General features: G+C 37.4%; 1 protein-coding gene across 1 annotated transcript in view; it reads left to right on the top strand.

Annotated features, from left to right (window-relative positions):
• Positions 1 to 22,776, top strand: part of LOC119786273 — a 98,526-nt gene that overhangs the window by 11,516 nt on the left and 64,234 nt on the right. The window lies entirely within an intron of this gene.

The following is a 22,776-nucleotide window of genomic DNA, read 5'->3' as shown; positions in this document are numbered from 1 at the left end:
ATGACATTAAAAAATTTTTATTTTCCAAATGAAAGTGTTCTTCAAAGTTTTAGAAATATTTTAAATAAGTATTTAACTTGTTATTTAGAGCAATTTACATTCAAGCTACAGTCTTCTACTTTATAGATCTATATTTTTAGATTTTTCATAAAGTGCTGTTGTTCCGTTCTTTTACTTCATTTTAAATTCAAGCGCTTTTTAAAAATAAAATCTAGCTTTTATCAGAGTTAAAGCCAAGCTGTATAGCTTCACTTTACATAGGTTAACTATCAAGTTAACTTGTAATTCATTTTCTTTTCATTTCATTTTTAAAATTAATATTATTTCAGCTTTTTAAAATATAAATATAATTATCAATATCTTGAGTCTTTAGGTCTCCCATAAAAGAGTAAAGTAGGAATTTTCTTTTAAAGATTCCTGTTTATGTATTAAAGGTTTTGCAATAGTGCAAACAAAACATTTAGATTAGAAAATATAATATAAATTATTGTTTTAAACTAATATTTCTATCTTCAGGGTGTCTTCTTTTAAAGATAAATGTGGAAAGAAAATTAGCTAAAGCTGTAATATACTGAAATATGTGCACTAAACTTCACAGCATCTATGAATATAGCCACACTCATTGCTGCTGTTACTATTATACACAGGTGCAAGGAAGAATGGGCCAGCCTGCTGTTGAAGTGTACCTAAGGATAAATAAGCTGCGGCCACAAAGAGGGCCGAAGCAGCATGGCCTCTCTGGCCTTCCCACACTCCCTGCAGGAATGGATCCATACAGCTCAGCGCAGCAGCCTGGATTAGACCCCACGTACCTTTGTGGAGGGAAAGATTATCCAGACCTCCCTGCATTCACTGACAGGGTTTAAGTCACTCTAGCATGCCAGCAGCCACCCGTCACTTAATCGCGCTCTCAAACTCCTTTTTTTCCCTTTTTTGTTGAAATTAAGCAGCTTTTCTGGTGCTGCTCCTCAGAAGTGTGTGGACAGAGCAAAGGTTAGTGATCAGTAATGAAACTGCAGGATATCTTCTCTATACTGGGATTTGGGAGTAAATTTGAGATAAATAGTTGAACCTTCTACTTGAGATGTGGAGAGAAACTGTGCTTGTTTCTATGCATGTTCTCTAACTGTAGATTAAGACTGAGACCATTTTTAGGGGAGAAAAGTGTTAGGCAGAGCTGTGAATATGCATGATGTGTTTGAATATTCTGGCAGTTAGAACCTCTGAATTCAACTTGCTCCCCCTCCTGCTGAGTGCCCAGAGGGCCTCTCACCCCTGTCCTGTGGAACTCTGTGCCCACTCAGCAAGTGCAGGCATATCCCACTTCCATCTGCCTATGACCTCACAGCCCCTGTTTGTTTAACCCTCTCTCCAAAAAACTAACCTAATTATAGCCCTGTAGAACATGGATCCAGAAGATTCCCAGTGGATTTCTCCACTATGTGTCTACCTCTCACATGGAGGACTGAAACCAGGGGCCATGTTTTAGTCGGTCCTGTTTTTCACTCTCCCCTCATATTATGTCAGAACATGTTCTGCCAGTAGCACATCTTGCATGAGTACTCAAAAAAAAAAAAAAAGGTGGTAAAAGCAGAAGCGTGCTCCAAGTTTCCTCATTTACGTCAGAGTGATGAGTGGAAAAACTCATTAGACAGATCGCGCTGACAGAAGGACATTTGTGACATCACTAATTCACCTGCCCCAACCGGCTGGGCAACCCTGCAGTCGGAGTGGATCTTCCACCCTCATTTAATCACAGTCTGTGATCTGGTTACTCCCTAAAGCGTGGATCAGAAATCACAGTGGTTTGGGTGTAACCGATGCATGCGGGTAAGGGTTCCACCTAAGATTCAGATTGCGTTGTTTTCTTTGGCTTGGACCTTTAATATAGGCCTGGGAGTGGTAGCTCGGATAGCCCGTACAGCACAGACAAGCCGGTCCAAAGTGGAAGGACTTGTGCGAAGTTCTTGGATTGACAGCAGAGTGTACGAGGTTGTGGAGGTGTGGGGGTTGGGGATGGGGGTTAATCTCCCTGAACCGGGGCAGATGTTGTTAACGAGCTCCTCTCAGGTCGACTCCCTGCGTGGGAAAATGGCATCAAATCCTGCTGGGGTCAGGGCTTTTGGGCTGACCCACTGAGAGCCATCCCTTTTCACTCCACTGTCCTCTCCATCCCTCTTCATTTACTGGCAGCACTCACCAGAGACACTAGAAAATCAAATCTGACCGACTTTGTAGCTCCAAGAGCATGTAGAAGTTTCAAGTCCTCTCTTGAACTTATGTTGGCAGCAACAAGGCATCTTGCGTGATGTTAATGTCTCATTAATGATAACTGTGGCTGGATCACAGTCAATGACACAACCACAAGGAATGCTGAGTTGGAAATGCTTCAAAGACAAGCATGCCGCTGTTCTGGAAAATGCATCCGCCCAGCTGCAAGCTACAGGTTCTTGTCTCTGTAGAAAGTGAGTTAGTTGCCTTACAGGCCTTTATGCACCAAATACTAAACAAACATTAACATATGCATTGTCAAATATTTCTTAGAAAGATTCATTAAATTTTGCTTTCATGCATTATTAAATTGTCAATAGTCTTGATGATTACAAGTAAACCATTCACACAATTTATTTTAATGTAATTTTTTTTCCAAAGTTGGTTTTGCTTAGAAGTTCAAATGTCATTAACAAGTTAAAACTCTTAACTTTAACCTAATTGAAAGAAAGTCAAGTTGTTTTCAGATAGGAAATTATTGAACAAGCACAACAAAATTCTTAAGTTCTGCAAGCCAACCTGCAGCAATGTGGATTGGTTTCAGGCTGAGCTATACAACTGAAACTAACAGGTTTCAGTGGCTGAAGATCAAGGAGGACACAGCTACTAAATGATCAAGAAAGAAGTAAAACATTAAAATAAGTCATTTTTTATTAGCCTTAATACTATACAACACTACTTCAATGAGAACATTTGATACAAAGAACAAACCTAAGTAGAGACTTAAAAGAAATTATTTATTTGTAGAAATACAGCCCATTTGTTATATAAGCTGCTAAATAAGCTGCTAAAATCCAAAACATTATAAACATTTTAATTCCCATTTTTTTCCCAAAACATCAATAAAATCCTGAAAAGTTGAGCATGTGTTTCAGCCCTAGGAGATAGTAATTCCTAGAATAATTTGTACATCAAACACAGCTATAAATCTTTAAAGGCAAGTCTTTTATAGCTTCGTAGTGGACTGAACTCTAAACTGGACTCTGCATCACAATCAAAACATTACTTTGCACCACGAATGGGGCTGAAACTTTTATAATCCTTTTAAATAAGACACAACTCAATGTTCTTCTGCATTTTACACCATATTTATTTTGCACTGCACTGAACATTTCCGTATTACTGCCCTTTTGCACCATTTGTTTTCAAAACCAGTTTTCCTTTTCTCCTATACTGTTTACATGCATGATCACTGCTGCACTTTAAAAGGTAATGTTCATTTCACTGATGTAAGCTACTCGTTTCACAGTTGAAGCTGTAGCGACGTAATTTCTTTTTGTTTACACTCGATGTTTACAAAATGACAATAAAGTTTGTCTAAGTCTAACAAATTGTTGCCCATGATTTTCTATAAAACAGAGCCAGGACAGTCAGATCAGGAGTGGCAACATACATTGTTTTTTAGTCTTGTCACATATTCTTATTTGCACATGTGTCTGGACTAGAATCTGTTTATTGTTACTAGAGAGCATGTTCAGATCTAAATAACTCAGTTGTAGCTCTGGTTGCATGTATATAGCCTTTGTAATGCTGGAAAGTAAACTCGGCCCCACTTAGAAATATTTTACTTCCATGAACAGGTTTTCTTTCATAATCAACCTGCATTTTTCTGCACCCTTTTCCCATTGAATATGACGAGCTTCTTAGTCTCACGTTTCCTGCATATCTTATAAGGTTTCAGGATAAACAAATTTCGAAATTGATATTAACACAAGGAAAATACTTGATACCTATTTTCAATAGTGTGGTTACATTTTTTGAAAGCACAGGTTTATTCCAAACCAAGAGCAAAAATATATAAATAAAGCAAAATGAAGTAAAACAAAACAAATATTAATAATGTGACAACCTTGACTCCAATTTTAATTGTGGCTTAAGTAGACACAAGTGTAAAAATGAGGGAAAAGTTGCTTATAGGTTTTTAAATAGGTTCAAATGAATACGGTAATAATAAGAAAAAAGTAGGAAGGTCAGTAACGTTTTAAAACATGTAATAAAGTAAATACATTGGAAATAATGAATTAGGTGGTACATTTAAGAGTATTGGTTTATATATTTATGATTTTATTTTGAAATTTGTCAGTATCAGTATTCTATTGGTTCAGCCCTTCTTTGAAGAAATATACAACTTCAGTTTCACTGCCCTATTTGTTCTGTTTTTTTACTATTTTTTTTCTGACTGAGCCATCAGCTGATTAACAAATTCCTGTGTTGATTTATACCACAAGCTCAACTGCAGCATGGTTGAAAAATGCACACCTGGGAAACAAATTTCAAAGCAGGAGCTTAGAAGTGACAGAACTCTATCATTGGGCTGTCTGTCTCTGTTAAGCTAATACCAGCAAGTGTTTGCTTATGTTGTCTGGAAGGTTTTCTACTTCATTATTGCAGATACTAGAGCTTTACTGAGCTTTTTACATTGCCTCAACCAGATTTTAAAACTTATATTATTATTATAGTCTGAAGCGTCAGTGAGCAGAGGGGCTGAGCTAAAACAAAAGTGTAATAATTTGGGCTACTGTGAATTGGGTCAGCTTAAATCGATTTTTGATAGAAACGAGTATCTTTAAATAGTTCATTTTTTAACTATCAGCTCTATCGAGGTATGAGTTATTTTGACAACTCTAATCTCCTTCTTGTTTTGTCGCAAAATTCAAGCATCACTGTTTTTTTTTTTTTAAACCTTTTGATTTTGCTGTTCTTCAAGATAAGCCAAATTTGTGCAAGACTATTACCGGTAATTAATTTGAACTGAGGCTCTCTGCAGCTAGCCTCGTGAGACCATCCTGATCTCGCGAGCTATCAAGATTTCACTCTCTAATCAGTCTGGAGACTCTCTGTTGAAGAAAATTTGGAGCCGTTCACCAAAGGAACGTCCAATCAGCGTTGGCTTTGAGGCGGGTTGAGGTGTAACGCAACGAGAAGCGCGACAGTTCAGTCTAAAGAACATGGTGGCTTCAGCCGATGAAACTAGCGTTAGCGTGGCTATCGAGCAAGTTTTATCGGAATTACAGAGTATTTCTTCACTGAAAGAAGAGCAAAACACTGCTCTGGAGGCTTTTCTCAGAGGAAAAGATGTTTTTGCTCGTCTCCCGACTGGTTTCGGCAAGAGTAGCCTAGCTTGTGATTGTGTTTTCGTCGTCGGTCTGTTAGTACGTCATATGCTTCGTTGATCTGATTGGTTTATTTGGCCCGTCTATCACCAACATAGGCCATTCAGCTAACCAGTATTTTCGCCCCTTCCCTAAATTACTTCAACGGAAGGTTTCCAGATGGATATGCGGAGCTGCAGCTCCTCTAGAGTAACCAAAGTTCTCTTATTTCAACCTGCCAATTTAATTTCTTGGTTGTTTCTTGGAAGATTTGCAGTTTTACCGTGCTCTCTTTAATTTCATATGATTTACTGGCACTGTCAGATCAAAAAATCGTGGGATACTGTTTTATAAACTAAAAACTGCTTTAAACCTCTCAACAAATTCCCCCTTACCACTCTCATGTGTCCCTTGCTCTTCATGATACTGTTTGTTCTATTATATTTTCAGACAAACCTCTGAGGACTTCCCAGAGCAGCAGTATTCATAACGAGAATTAAGTGAAACTGACGTCTCTCCATAGCCATAATTTCGCCCACATATTTGATCAGTCTCCCACTGTAAGGTGTGTTTGTTGGGCCAGGCTGGGTGAAGTCTCACCTGTTATTGACAGCTGCACACTGACACGTACAGATAGGCAGGCATGGTGAGCAGAGCAATCCCAGTGATGATTGTTTTGTAATGGAGTCGTTGGATCTCTTAGTGAAAGTTGTTTAACTCTCTTTACCACTAGAGACAGGGGAAATGGAGGGGGGGTTGACTGTCAAAAAAAACAAAACATTATTTTAGAGAATAAAGATTAGGCAAACCATATTTTTTTTTTATTTTAAATAATTTTCTCTTTTTAAAAACTATTTTCCTCTTAAAATGACTTTTTTGTTTTAGCTCTTGTGACTAACTGAAACAAAAATAATGTTATATCATTACAGTAGAGAGACAAATGATGTAGTCTACTATTTTTAGCCTTTATATTCGAGAAAATCGTGCTATTTTTTAAAAAATTCCTGATTATAACAAAATAATCAAATGTATTCCCAGTCCCTAAGGGAACCGCCACTGTCCAGGGTAGAGCTGTCAGTTTTCCTAAGTTACATCACATCCTCGGCAAAGCCAATGGCCAAAATAAGATGCAGTAGCTGCTTATTAATCTGAGGGCCCCAAACAGGTGATTTTAGACATAAAAGCAGGATTTCAACAAATGTTTAGTAATCTGTTGAAATACTACTTTGCACATATAGATAGCACTATAAGACATCTGTTCATACAGTTAAACAAAAACAAAAAAGCAGATTTAGGGGTAAGCAGCCCTTTGGATGGACTCATTGACTTCTGTAGGGTTCTCTGAATGCATTGGATTTTAAAGAAATGTCAAGAAGTTCAATGATTACTTTTGCAGGAATCCTTCACTTCTGTGAAATGTTAATTTAAAAAAAGTTTGCCTTTAGGAACTTTTAGGGAATCAAGAAAAAATCAGTGTTTCTGATGAGATTTGGGTAAAAGGAGAGGTCTGATGGTTATTTTGTTGTTCGACCCATGTACAGAGTAAACATACTGTACACAAGTTACCTATGATGTGGCTTATCCTCATTAATCACGGCCAGAATGTCAGCTGTGTTTCTTACAGGTTTATCCAGGCTCAGCTTTTTAATGCAAAGGTCATCCATTAAGGTGTTTGACTCTGAAGGTGTGTTTACTCTGCCACAGCAGGTGTGTGTGAATATGAGACTTGTCAAATATGAGTCAGGATTACCACGGCTTTTGTCCCAAACAGTGCAAATATAAATCGCACGAACAACTTAATGGGGACTAACTTGATTTATTTTTTTTGTGTGTTTCTTTATCTAGTTCCTCCAACTTCTTGTTTGGTTAAACATCAGTAAGCTTTTCTTGAACTTGTTTTTGCTTGTAATTGTGGCTAAATACAACCACACAAGGTAGTTCACAGCAGGATTAAGAGACTTCTTTGCGAGTAATGATGACAAATAGATGGAAACCTTTCTATCTGCTGTGAAAAACATCCTAACTGATTGACTCACTGTAGTGTGAAAAGTCTATCTGGTGCAGATGGTCTATTTCTGCACCACATATTTGTTTATGAACACTGAAGCATGCTTGTAATTTATGAAGCTATACATTTTGACCCTTTCAGGGTATCCTGTAAAAAAAATGGGCCAAGTGTACGTGAGCTGATGTATGAGCTATTCTTTAGGCGTTGTGAAGAGTGTATGGGACCTCTGCAGGACAATGCAGAGCCAAGGGGGGTAGAGACTTAGGGGGGTGACCAGGGGGAAGATTAGGCCTCTCATCTAGGGCACAGATATTGATTAGTGTATGCTGAGGACAGTGAAAGGGAACACAGATTGACAGATAAACAATAGTCGTGTGGTGACTGTAGACGATCAGAGGCCCTCTGATCATATCTTATTGTCAGAATCTATGTTCGTTCTGCAACCTGTACTTGTATCTGACCCCAATTCACAGAAAACAAGCATCAAATGCTTGGCGAGAAAAAAAAAAAAAAATCTTATATAAGAGGAGTTTGGCTCTGGAGAAAATTGATGTTTTTGGTTGGAGCACTTTTTTGAACTTTTGCCTAAATGGGTGTGTGGTTTTTGGGGATCGTAACCCTGGGAACGTGGGAGGAGGGGGAAGATGCTCTGCTATGGGTCAGTCGTGACTGACTCTGTCACTTATTGATTAGTTGCCATGGAGAGTTAGTCGGGCCATCTCTCTTGGAGGTGTGTCCCCAAGGGCCAGCGGCGGTGTCCAGATGAGCCTGTGAAGGCTTTGTCTACAAGGGATTTAATGTGTGTGTGTGACAATACTCTCACTAGCTCTCATTCATACTTCCTTCATCTTCCTCCTAGTTATGGCTCCATATTTAATCTATTCACCATTTGCATTCTTTTACTGCCTCCGGCCTCCTTTGCAAAATTTCAGACAGAAAAGCAATCTGTGTTTCAACATACACCTCCTCCCAGAGGATTGGATATAAAAGGGGTTGTAAACAAATTGTTTAAACTTTCTGTGCTGCAAAATCCTCCTCGCATCTCCTGGATTTACCTATTCCTGTGATTTCTAGTAATTTCTGGTTTTGTTTTATTCTTAAGAAAGTTTAGGAGGTAACGGCTGGAATACACAACTCGTATCCGAGTCTAAAAGCTCTAATGCAAGTTTTTTTCTGTCACACTGACTGCGTAGAGACTCCCGCTATGCACCACTGTGCAATCATCGGAGAGTTTGTCCAGCAGAAAAACAAATGTGAACATTGATCTGTTGTTAATTCTTCAACAAACTCAAAGAAAGTCGCTGTTTTGCTTTATCAATTGTCTGTGCTTCTTAGCTCCTATTACGGGTAAATTACACTGTTTATTGAAATATTTAATTGAATGTGTATGTCAGAATCCGCCCTGCTTGCTGTATACCCACTGTTTGTTTCCAGACAGACTTACATGTGGAGGGAAGCTGGATGGTTTACCTTTGATTCAGAGATTTTACTTAGTATTTTCCCAAAAGGGGGTGTATGTTAATTTTTGGTAAAAAGGAGTAGTTGTGCGCACATCAAAAACCTATAGTCAGGGATCTCAAAGGGGATCTTTGCAGGGAGCTTTGAAGAGGTTTGCTGATTTTCCTTTTTCTCTCGTATTTTTCAATCTCTTCCTGTCAAATACACTGTCAAATTGCTGCATAGGTCTGACCAAAATAGACCAGGGGTTTACCTTGGTCAAAAACTACACAAGCATAGTTGTATGCAGAAAATTATATGCAGTATTGTGGCTACAATGTGCATTGTTTACTATAGCATTAAGCTATAGTAAGCACTTATCTCAGGGAAATAAGAGCAACTTAAATAAATTAAAGGCGCATCTTAAAAAAAACCCTGAATTACAAAGAAAACATTAAACAAGCTGAATAATCCGAAGTTCTATCAAAACAGGAAGGAAAGAAGTCAGCTGTCATGTAAGCCTTTTGCTTTCGTAGTGATCTCTCTTTGCAAAGATCCTCAGTAGAGTGAGCTGTGCCTTTAATTGATAAGGTTTGTAGAGTTTTGTTGGGCCCATCCATGGAAGAAGAAAACATGACTTGGATTAACAAAGAGCAAAAGAGACAGATAAATAACCCAGTCCCATATTGCACAGTTTAAACAAATTTCCTGCACAAGTGGGAGTCACCTTTGGAAACCTTGGCTGTATCTGAATGTTGGCCCTAATCCATATATACAGCACTATATGGTGGTTATGCCATTTTTGATGAGTATCCGAACGTCTAGTGGATGAAAATGTAGTGGACTCCAAATTTCCCTCGATGCACTTTGAAGTTACATGACCAACGGGGAGCAAAAAGTAGTGATCATCTGTCCGAACGGTCAGTCAACTGAGTACCCACTCTGTATAGTGAGTGAGGGTTTTAGTGGTTGGGGTTAAATCACACAGCCCTTGTGATAATAATCTGAAAATTAACTTTGGTATTGTTTCAAGAGTAGACAATGCCTCTAATTATGTCAACAGAGCATTTTTTTTTTATCAGTGCCCTTAAAAGAAACAACATAAACAGCCATTGGAATCCTTTCTTTAAGAGTGAACTTACATTAACTTGCAGATCATATTCTAATGACACATCCAAGCTAATTTATAGGTGCACTGCAAAAAATAGAAATCTCAATAAGTTATTTTTTCTTAAAATAAGTGCGTTTTTCCTTATTTTGAGGAGGTAAGTAAGACACTTTGCCAATGGAACAAGACAATTTCCTTTTAAAATAAGAAAAAACTATTTTATCGTCTTATTTCAAGTAAATATTATCTAACTATCTTATTTTAAGAGTGAAAATACTCATTCCATTGGCAAATCATCTTATTTACCTGCTCAAATTAAGGCTAAATATACTTAATTTAAGCCATTTTTTACTTATTTCTGGATTGTTTTTGCAGTGTGGAAGACATGCAAATATGAATATTTACCATGGGCCTAAAAGTGTACATCTCTGACCCATGCCAAGAGGGATTTCTTTTCTCCTTCAATCTTCTTTGACTGCTCTGTCTGAAGCACAGTTATGTTTTATTGAGTTATGGGCTTACTTTGTTTTGCACTTTGAGAGAAGTGGATCTAAATCCAGCTGTTTAGAACGTCATGATTTATGACATCTATATTTTTTTTTTAAATAATTAACAATCTGTATAGAACAACCCACTTATTGGGCAGGAAAAAACAAACAAAAAATAGCATGTGCAATTTAATGCCCCTCATATGGAATCTGTGAAGATAGGCCTCTTGGAGTCCAGTAGTTCCTGAAATCTTGAGTCAGGGACAGGGTGAACAAATCATGACCTAATTTGCTTATTAAGCAAATAAATAAATAATTTTCATCACATTGAAAAAATTAATCATGTCCTGACTGTGCAGAAAAGGAGCAAGTAAATCAGGGTAATTTCCAGTACAGTTCTACTTGGCAATGCTACTGCATACGTTTACACTAAATATCACATATCTTTTAGAACAAAATGTATACTCATAAAGGGAAAACTGCCAGAGACTGAAAACTGACTGTTAGTGACTGATTTTTCATTTAAATTCCGTTTCAATCATGTAGCACCAATTTAAAACAGATGCCACATTAAGGCGTTTTATAGAGATAATTCAGTCAGATCAGCCAGACAGATTAGTTAAAATAAATTTAGTAACATTTCTAACCTTGCTAGTAATGCATCTGGCATTTGATCTTAGTCAAACTGAACCTCTTTTTGAATAAAGCCTATGGATTAAGTGAGATAGTCCCAGTTCAGTTCCCAGTTAATTCAGTTGCATTCAGTTTATTTATATAGAGATAATTCACACAACGGCTTTACTGAGACAATTCAATCAAATCAAACAGACAGGTCTGTTAAATGTTTTATACCTAAGGAAACCTATCTGTTTTAATTGAATCATGGACTTTGTAGGATTTGTTCCACCTGGATAAACATGTAGCAACAGTGGACAGTCGCTTGCTTTTTGTCTTTGAATTTGCTGCAATGCCTCACACCAAGCATGCATCCAGCGCCAGTGGAGAGAAAAACACAATTCTAACTGGAAGAAACCTCCAGCACAACCTGGCTCTGTGTGAAGTCCTACTGCAGTCAACTGGAGGTCCAACAAGACAGAAGCAGACACAAAACACCATAGAAGTAGTGATCAATAGGTAGTTTCTATGTTAGAAAAGGTAATTTTGAACTATGTTAATTAGCTAAATAGGTAGCTCTGTCTAGGACTGAAACAGTTAAAAAGATGAGCTCTAAGCAGGTCTGATAAGATGGAAGATTTTTAGTTGATACCTTCTAATGCCTGACATAATGTTTGAATCTTAAATCTTAAAATTGGGATTTTAAGTAGAAACCTTTTCTATTATATCTTAAACTTTCCTCTGGTTATACCTTTAAGCGTAAGGTGGCTGCAGGCATCTTCTAAAGAGCAGAGCTGAAAAAAACATTTTTTTTTCTTTAACATGATGAATGGAAACAAAATACACTGCTCAAAAAATAAAGGGAGCACTTAAATAACACATTCTAGATCTTAATGACTGAAATATTCTCATTTTATACTTTGTTTTGTATAAAGTTGAATATGCTAACAACAAAATCAAAAAAAAAAAATCATCAATAGAAATCTGATTTATCAACCAAGTCACAGAGAAAACTGAAGTGGAAACACACACTATAGGCTGATCCAATTTTGATGTAATGTCTTTCAAACAGGTCAAATTGAGGCTCAGTAATTTGTGTGGCCTCCATGTGCCTGTATGACCTGACATGACATGCTCCTGATGAGGTGGTGGATGGTCTCCTGAGGGATCTCCTCCCAGACCTGGACTAAAGCATCCTGCAACTCCTTGACGGTCTGTTATATAACTTGACATTGGTGGATGGACATGATGTCCCAGATGTGTTCAATCAGATTCAGGTCTGGGTAACAGGTGGCCAGTAAATAGCTTCAATGCCTTCATCTTGCAGGACCTGCTGGCACATTGCAGCCATATGAGGTCTAACAATGTCCTGCATTAGGAGGAACCCAGGGCACCCAGCATATGGTCCCACAAGGGGTCTGAGGATCTCATCTCAGTACCTAATGGCAGACAGGAGCCCTCTGGTGAGCAAATAGTCATGCTGAAGGAATTTGGCGTGCAGCCCTCTCCACAGTGTCTCTAGACTCTGTCACATCATTCTCATTTGCTCCATGTGAAGGGCCCCAGTGGCGAATTTGCCAGTCATGGTATTCTCTGGCAAATGCCAAGCATCCCGCACAATTTTGGGTTCTGACCAAATTTTCTTACCGCTTGTACAGACACATACACATTTGTGGCCTGCTGGATGTCAATTTGAAGGGGTGTGGAAGTGCTCTTCCTGTTCCTTCTTGCAAAAGGTGAAGGTAGCGGTCCTGCTGCTGGGTTGTTGCCCTCGTACAGCCTCTTCCACGTCTCCTGGTGTTCTGGCCTGTCTCTTTGTAGTGCCTTCAGCCTCTAGACGCTACGCTGACAGACACAGTAAACCTTCTTGCCACAGCTTGCATTGGTGTGGCATCCTGGATTTATGAGTGTGAAAGCACCACCAACATTCAAAAGTAACCAAAACATCAGTAAGAAAGTATAGGTACTGAAAAGTGGTCTATGGTCCTCAGCTGCAGAACCACTCCTTTATTTAGTGTGTCTTGCTAATTGCCAATAATTTTCACCCGTTGCCTATTACATTTTCACAATTCATGTGAAATTGATTTTCAGTCAGTGTGGCTTCCTCAGTGGACAGTTTGATTTCCGAGAAGAATGATTCAATTGTAATTATGTTATGTTATGTTGTTTGCATGCTCCCTTTATTTTTTTGAGCAGTGTATAACTGCATGACGATAAACTCCTTATATATTTGTTATGGTACAAAAATAAACAACAAATATGTTTATTTTGTTTAGAAAATCTATTAAACGGTTCTTAGTCATGCATATTAGACTATTGTGTGTTGTATTAGGGTTTAAAGGACTATCTATGCTTAACTTGCTTAAACTTATATATTTGAATTATGCTTCAACATATCTGAGTGTAAAACCAGAAAGAGCAGGTAATATAATTGTAATTAAATTGATTTTATGAAAAAAGTTTTCTGTTGCTTGTATGTTGTAAGAAATATAGTAGCAAAGGACTTGCTCACTTTAACCCCCTCCAGAACCTTTTTCAGACATTTAATATTTTTGTTCTATGCTTGTGAGCTTGTCCTAAAAACTTTTCATAAGGAAAAAAAAAAATCTCAGAGAACTGAATTCCTCGAAAATTTAAGGAGAACTTTGGGATAAAATGGACAAATCCTGAACTAAAGCATAGATTTCAGTTACTATCCTTCCACTTCTTTGCTGCTTAAATGACAGCATTAGAAACAAATCCATCTTTAAATTATCTATATTTAATGAAAATAAAAATTTTTTTCTTAACAGCAAATAATTTTACAAATACTTTTAATGGCTCCACAAGTCTACAAACCTTCTCCCCCCTTTCAGGAATATGCGCACAAACTTATGGCAAAAACTTGACGACCCCCCCACCCAATATCACACCTTGGATGCATAAACATGCCTGCGCTCCACACATCACCCCACCCCGGGAGGCCTGCATGGCTTTAGTGCCGCACTGTGACACCAATCAGGGGAGATGGCGGGCTCCTTTGTCATGCAAACACGACTTGCTTCTTGTCTTATTCAAATGTCTGCCCTCTCTTTTTCTCCTCTCCCTCACTCTCTCATCCCCTCTACCCCTCCACCTCACCCAACTTTAGTCCCTCTCTCTCCCTTCTTCTCAAGTCCAAGTAAATCCTCTCGGAAAGAAGAGAGGGAGCCTCCGGGCCTGAGGCTGCAGAGGAAGGCCTCTCCCTCTTGGGGGTCAGCCTGTGTCTCAGCGCATGGGGCTGTTTCCAGGCCCAACCAAGTCTTATTTCATATTCAAATGTTACAATCAGGCATCTGACCCACAGGGGGCTCTTTATGGTAGCAGCTCCAGGTCGCAGGGTCAAGATGGTGATTTAATAGCTCAGGCAGAGGTAAAGAGTGGGGGAGCAAACTGATTTAGGGGATGAATGAGTAATGAAAAAGCATTTTTCCTAAGTTGTCATGTAAATTTCCATCCTTATTCAATATAAGGCTCTTGCCACACAAGAGACCTTCCTCTCTGGCTTTCTAGTGGACATTAGCCGCCCGGAATTAAGAAAGTTCATCTTCTGCTTTTGCTCTTGACTTGTGCTTGGTGTAAACAGTAGCTGCTGGTGAGTTGAACGAGTCTTAAGGGATGAAGATAAAGGAGACGTTAAAGAGTCATCATGTTAGTATGGTGCCACTGTGTCTCAGATGTCCTCATACTCTTGAGTGGCCTGTTATTCCTGTCTCTGAGGGTGTGTTCCCAACTCTACAGCTCGAGTAACATAGGCAGTTTGAGTGCCTGTATGACAGAAAACCAGCTGGATTGGATGTGATCGGCTGCTCTGTGTATAAAAAAGGAGATTTTTCTGTCAACAGGTGTCTTTAAAATGCAGACATACTAAATAAATATGTCCTGAAATATATTTAATGTCACTTAGTTTCCTTCACTGTCGAGTTTCATCACATTATTTATTGTGACTCAAGCCATTCTGCTGACTCATCTCAGCAAAAAAAATGGAAAAAAAACCCGCCCACAGAATTAAAGGTAGTTTTATAACGGTACAAAGGATGTTAGATCATAAAGTTGCTGTTATTTGAGTCCATTAGATGGCAAAAACAGAAGGAAGACAAACAAATAAAAACAGCAATACGAAAATAAAGTAACAACAGAGACAAAAAATACTAAGTAAATTGAAAATAAAGTTTGATATTCACTAAGTAATTTAGAAATGTTAATGAAAATATAAATTATAATAGACAAATGTAGAACAAAGAAATCCGAATGCTTGTTCCTTTGCTTTTCCACCTTTTCACACTTTCGTAGTTTGGGGATCTATTTTTTTGAAACAAGTGTCTTATCTGTTTTGGCAACTCATTATTTAAACAATTTTATTATTTCTACTGAGAGGAAATACACAATATTTAAGAGTAAGAAGTTCCAACTATTTAGCACTCTCTGCATTCTTAAAAATGTATTTGCTTAAGTCCCTTCAGTTCAGACCTGCCATAATATATATATAACCTGAAAATGTTTAAATAAAGATTAATTGCTGTAGTTGGATTTTCTTGACTTTTGTCATTTTTCATGCTATAGCTAAATTTAGCCAAAAAAAAAAGAAAAAAGTTCAGAATGGTCTCATTGAACAAAGACACCAATCAGAAGAAGGTTACCAAATGATCTGCAGCATTGTTTATATTCTTTGGCACAATGCAGACCTCCATTAATAATGTCTCACCCAAACTATTGAAAAGACAAGATAGACTCAAGTCAGGGTTGCTGCCAAAGAGGTCATCCTCAACACTGGGACTGCGAGAATTTCCAGCAAGGATATCTTGTGCTCTAATGTTAAGCCCTAAATTATTTCTACCCCTATCAGATTTAGATACTGAAATATTTTCTTTCGAAAAAGAACTCTGTTTCTGATAGAAGATGAGACAGGCATCCCTTAAAAGACAATGAAATTGATAGAGCGCCAGTTAAAACAGAATATTATACAGAATAGCAGAAAAAAAAATCCTAAGGAAGACTGTGCACATCTGTAGAGCGTAGACATGATATCTCTATAGAATATCTGATACATGGTTGGTATAAAGCTTTCGTGGGCAGAGCTGCTTTTTTTTTATATGGTAAATACAATCCATGAAAATTAGATATCAAATTGGCTACATTATATTGAGTAAATCCAACCGTTTTGTGGTGATACCAAATGCAAAATACCAATATAAAATGTACCAAAATAATTTGGTAATCTTGGTTTTCATGTACCATGAAGTAACTGCTTTGCTGAACCATTCAGAACATGAAAACCTTGCAACAAGAAAATAGTGCAATGTTCAAAACAAGTTCATTTTAATCTAACTGTAACGGTTCTCCCCTTTTGGGACTATGAGTTTTTAGTTTTCAATTATCAGTAGTTCTGTTTTGTTGATCTTTGGTTTATTTTCCATTTTTGTTATATTTAAGCAGTCTTAAACTATTCTCTGTTGCCTGTTTGTGCCAGTCTCTTTTCCCCTAGCTCCCTTCTAGTCTCTTCTGTCCACTCTTGCTCCATATCAGTTGATTAACCTATGCTTTTTTCTGTCTCCCATATATACTCTCCCTGTGCAGTTCTCCAGTGCTGGTTCCTTGTTCTTAGTTGCTTTCTCATTGCTGGCTCCCCACGTGAGTTTTTCCTGATGTTTTCTGTTTTTTTGGTTCTTTGTATTTTGGATTTTTGCCTCAGTTACTTCATTAAATCTGCAAGAACTTATTTCTGCCTCCCTCATCTCTGCATTTGGGTCCTCAACCAACCTCCAAAGACACGTTGACACTAACTGCATGTAAACCATCATAATTATATTGGATTATTCGTATGTTTGAAAATATTCAAACTACGTCGAGAATCAAGAATCCACCTTTCGTATTCCATTTTCAGAGTTTTTTAAAGTGTTTAACAGAGACGTTAGCACCTCGACGTCGGAGTACACAGAGTGAAGCGAAAAGACTACAACTGTGTAAACAGGCCACATTTCCGTTTCCGGTGGCAGCGGAATATTGACTATTCCAACAGAACTCAATGGGATTTACAAAATGCTAAATAAAACACTACAGGAACGTTTTTTCTTCACGAAACTTTTTTTGGAACGTCATTGAACAGCGCTGACGACCCGGTGAGTAGCATATTTAAAAAAAAGAACGTTTAAGGTTGTTTTAAGGACATTATCGGACATGCTCTATGGAAGCCATTCTGAAGCAGCCAGAGGTGGATTCTAAATGAGCCAAAAAGCAGAGACAGGACCAATTGTCAAAATTTTGGTGTCGATCATTCGATTTCATCCTGGACACTACAGAAAATGGGCTAAAAGTGTTAAAAACCGAACTTCTCCTTTAACACTAATTCCATGAACTTGAATATAATCAAGAAAACATGCACAACTCAGAAAACAGAAATATAGTCATGGGAAAACAAAACTTAATGAAAATAGAAATAAAATCAACTTCCATGACTCTTTTTTTTTTTTTAGGTGAAAGCCTACAAATTGACAATCTTTTAAGTGAGCAAGGAAAGACATGGATTAATTGTGATGTGAAGGTTGACTCACGTAGAATCGATACCTAGGTTTGGTGGTAGTGAAGGGGTAAAGCACATGCCCTATGTAACTAGGCCTTAGCCCCTATGTGGCTGACACAGGTTTGAAATCTGTCCTGTTGATCTTTTCTGCAGGTCTTCCCATGTGTCTCAATCCCATTTCCTGTAGAGTGGCTTTAAAATAAAGGTTACTGCCTAAATATGCATGAGGATCAAACATTTGAAAAAGCTTCCTGGGTGTCCAAAATGTCTTCAAACTTGGAAACAAAATCCAGTGGATCGTTTTATAATTTATTATATATATATATATTTTTTTTTTATGGAATGACTATGACCTGGAATAACTGAGAATCTTCCCCAGCGGATCATCAAAACTTTTTCTCAATGGCTTCATTCTGATTGGCTGTGTACATGTGTAGCATAGTGTAACATAGTAAAATGAACATAGATCTCTAACTTTTCTTATATTTTCTCAGTTTAAAGGGTAACTTTGATTGTTGAGCAATGTTTTTTTTATGGTTCCATGTTTTCCATGTTTACTTCCCCCTGCTTTAAGAAATTGGGATCCATCATGTGCTATTTTTCACAAAGCCCTTTTTCATTGGACTAACTTGCCTAATTCAACTTTTTTCTTGGACTTAGACTTCAAAAGCGTTAACACAGATGTCATTCAAGCTGATCAAACTTTAGTGTTTTAGTCAATGAGAGGTGGCTGTTCCTAACTAGTAGAGACTTACTTGATCATAATTAAATCACTGAAGTACATTTTTGATACTGCTTCACACAAATCTTCAAACCTTACCAATCATTTATGTCATAAAAGGATGGAACATGTCAAACGACGATGAGAGTAAGAGATCCAAGGAAGGAGATTATATTTGGAAGGTGAAGGTGCAGAGGAACATCATGTCTTCATTTATGTTGATGAAGGTGGATTTAGTCTGTAAAATGAAGAGAAATGGATGGAACATCATTGGGCACAGCACCACAGTTTCATGACAAAGGGATGTGAGCATAACCATATGTACTGCCATCTCCAGTAATGGTGTCCTTTTGCCACTTTAAAGTTTATTAGATATGAGGAATGTCAAAGCTGAGTGACGCATGAAACAATACTTGTCTGTCCTGTTAATCAATTACAACTGTTCCACATCCACCACTCGTCCTCCGCATGTCACCTTCCATGTACGTCTTCTCCGTCCGTCACCGTCAAAATACAGAGCTGAGCTATTTTTGGCTCCGGTCCAGATCTCAAGTTTTGCAATTGCAATCGACCAAACAAGAAAAAGAACGGCGAGAAGATCCAGTTTGTCAAATTAAAATATGGTAACGACAGGTCAGTATCTACAAATTAAATTTTATATTCCCAAAAACTAACGCTGTTTACGATTGGATGTAAACTATATATATGTTTTTTTTGACCTGGTATATACTTATATACCAGGAAGCTGATTTCTCATCTCGATCAAAATATTATTTTTAAACAGAGAAGCTTAAAAGTTTATTTAAATCCAGTCACAACAACTTCTTATCGCAGGCATGGATGAAGAGATGCTGAGTTTGAAAGTAGAGAACATAGTTCATACAAACCATGTATGATTCTAATTATCCCTGTTACAAAAATCCACAACAAAAAGAAAATATTTGGGCAGAAATTGCACACTTGCTGGATGCTGATGGGTATTTTTGTAATATGTCATATTAAAGTAAGTGTTCATTTCCACATGTTTTGCATCATCTCGCTATGATGAGAAAATGGCTTTCGTTATCTTTAGATAATGAGAAAATTAACTAGTTTTCTCGAGAAACCACAGTGAAAAAATATCTAAGGGACATGACCGGTCTCGGCTTCTGTACTTCCTGGGGGGACAGTTGACCAAAATATCTCTAAAACAACAGCAGCACTTATGATCTTTATTCATTTATAAATTTTTACAAATTACTATTTTAAAATCACAAACCTGCTCTAAAGAAGGAATAACTATGCAGTCTATCTGCTGAGGTTTTTTGCACATCAGTGGGGTTTCAGCTTCCCATGGCTGAATCTCCTTCTGTTAAAAAAGCGGTTCAGGATGGAAACACTCGGCTTCTGAAATGCAGAGCGGTGAACTACCTGCGTGCCTCGTGGAAATCGCCGCCTATACCGTGTGCGGACCATAACACTGGTTTTTTATTTCTTTACTTAATTTTCTACTCTAAAATGTTATGTTTGTTTACATTTAAAGTGTTTTCAGTAATATTTTATGTATTTTGATCTTAGCTTAAAGTGTCAGGGAATTGATCAAATTTACCTTTAAGGATTTTTGATTCTTGTTGGTTTTCTTTACAAAGTAGAAAATTTGACAAAGCCTTTATACAAATATTTCATTTAATGCTACTGATAGGATACAATGATGCAATTAGTGTATATTTTTGATCATTGTATAATGGTGGATTGGAATAGCTCATATGGTTGCTTGTGGGTTATTTTTGTAAAGTTAGTATTTTCTTTTGCTTCATATTCTAAAGGTTTTGGCCAAGTTAGAGGCTTTTGTAAACAAAATGTGTCACTTTTACCATGAATACCTCTGTTGTGCAGGGATATTAATCTGAGTTGACCGCTTCTTTAAATCAGTCAGTAAAACTGTGATAAAAACATGACTTTTAATATGCTAAGTGAGACTAACATAGGCTCACAGCAACATCTACAGACGTATAGAAAGTTCCATCAAACACTAGTTGTGCTCGATATGCTTTATAAAAACCCTCTGAGGCAAAGTGTTATGATCCACAGAAACCAAACTTGAATTTTTAAGCAGCAATTCCAGAAGCTATGTTTGGCATAAGAACTTGGTTGCACATTACTGAAAGGACAAACGTACAAACAAATCTTTGCAAGCAGGTAAATCCTGGTGATTTAGGTGTGTTTACTTAAAAATAAAGAGTCTTTATTTTTATAATGGAGGCATAATAAAATGTGTGTGAGACACCAATAAAGCGACCTATAAGAATATAGGCCATAGACCTATGTTATAGGGGTTAAAAAAACCAAACACCTTTGCTGTTTTCTTTAGATAAACTTTAAAAAAACGACTATATACAACCAGGTTGCATAGCAAACTGAGGTTTTTAATAGGCTATGTCATCATGTGCTTTATTTTCTAGGACTTTCAAGAAAGTGTTCAACCCTCCTGATCCGTTTCTTATACTAAAAACAAACATTATTAATGCAAATTAACAGACTACCTATTCCTTTGAAATTAATTAGTTGCCTTTTTAGTGATGATTGAACATTTTGGCCAAGTTTTTTTCCTACTTGGGAGTGATTCAGTGAGCTGAAACTCCTACCAGAACACTGTGAAGATTTCTGCTAAAAATGTACTTACTTTATAAGTCACATTTAACTTATTAGCAGCACCTTATTAGCAGCTTATTACTTATTTTTGTTGAATGCTGTTCTTCTTTAATTGGTTTAGGCATCTGAAATTGTTGAAGAAAGAATGACACTCTGCACTTGAAAGACATATGTTTTTCTTGTATTTGATTTGTAAAGGTAAATCCAGTGGATGATACTTAGACTTAAACAAACTTTATTGTCATTTTGCATGTGTGTAAAAATGTGTGTAAAAAAAACAAAATGCTGTTGTATACAGCTTACAATAGTGAAACTGTGAAATGAACATTACCATTCATAAAGTGCAGCAGTGATATTTGTTTTGTTAGATGAGAAAAATATCAATGTTCTTTGAAAAAAGAAAAACAAATTTCATCAAATTAACTCCTTCTATGTATATATAAATGCACACAAACTCAAGTAACTGTTCTGTTCTTTGCTCTCAGTGGTATATTATAATAAGCTGTTTTGAAAGATGTTAGTTTATTCAAAAGAAGAATGAATTTCTATTCATTAGAGCTAGAATCCTAAAAAAATGTACATGGTCTTTCATCACTTTTTGGAGGTTCTTTATTTCTTTTTAAAGTTTTAGAGTTTGTAAAAACCTTGACCCCTGTGGTTTCTTATTCTTGCAGCATAAGCAGTCCCCAGAAGACACACATGTTCAGATTTGGATGTGGGGCCACTCAGGGACAAGGTATGGTAAGCCTCGATAGGCACAGCTGTAGTGCTAAGTCATTACTGCCCCTCTGGTGCGTCAGAAGAAAAGTGCCGCTCCCGCCACATGGCCAGCTTGTTTCGAGCCACGTACTCTCCTGCAGCCCTGGCAGTGCCAGGCAGCACCACTCACAGTTTGCACTTGTCTCACATGTGGCAGAGGAAAACAGAAGTGTTGCAGGGTACCTATGGGACATCGGTTGGGACTGACAGGGTCAGAGGGAAGGATGGGTTGGCTGTGGAGGTTAAACCAAGGTGGGGGGGCTCTGTTCTTTTCTTCTCTTATCCTCTAACTGACCATTCTCTTTCCCATCCCATCCCACCCCTCCTCCCTCACTGCTTCCCTGTATTTCCTTTTGTGGTCCATGCACCTGCAGTCCTTGAGTCTGAGCAATAAAGCTGAAGGATTTGTCTACTGGAGGTTGGAAGAAAATGTGTGTGTGTGTGTGGATAGGTTGGGAGGGTGTGGGTTTTAAGGGAGACAAAAAAGCAACAGGTTCAAACTGTGGCTCTTTGATATGTTGTGATGCTGTATTCCAAATGTTGGTCTTGATAAGATGAAATCTACACATTTTAGAGTCCAGATTTAATCTTTGTTTAGGATTGTGTTGTATTTAAACAGCATTAACATAGTGGTTCATTTTCTGTTATAGGGGCCTAATATGTGCAAAACCAGCAAGCAGCTTCTGTTGTCAAGGCTGCAGGACTACAAAAACAAAAAATAATAATAATTGGTTGAACTTATCTATGTTTTGCAGAAAATATTACCGTATTTTTTGTTTGTTTTCTTAAGTTTAAGAAATAGCATGGAGATGTTCTTGCTTTTAAATAGAGAGAAAATATAGGCACAAAACTTGAAATAGAAAGTGTCTAATTTTAAACCTTTAGAAGCTTTGCAACCTCTCTGGAACCGTTGCAGACTGGTTCTGCTGCTATTAAAAGTCTTGTCTGAGTTATGTTGGTTTAATTTTCTTCTTTACTTTGATTAACCCAATACCAACCAAAGCAAAAACTGCTGAGGGGTATATATTTCTGTTTAACAATTTAAAGATCAAAACCAAATGTAATTAAAAGAACTTAATTACCTCACCAAAATAAAGGGCATTTCAGT

This window comes from Cyprinodon tularosa, unplaced genomic scaffold (genome assembly GCF_016077235.1).
Source record: "Cyprinodon tularosa strain WSP-4 unplaced genomic scaffold, ASM1607723v1 ctg27, whole genome shotgun sequence".
NCBI lineage: Eukaryota > Metazoa > Chordata > Actinopteri > Cyprinodontiformes > Cyprinodontidae > Cyprinodon > Cyprinodon tularosa.
The sequence above is the reverse complement of the archived record's forward strand: the minus strand, read 5'-3'. Positions and strand labels throughout refer to the sequence as shown.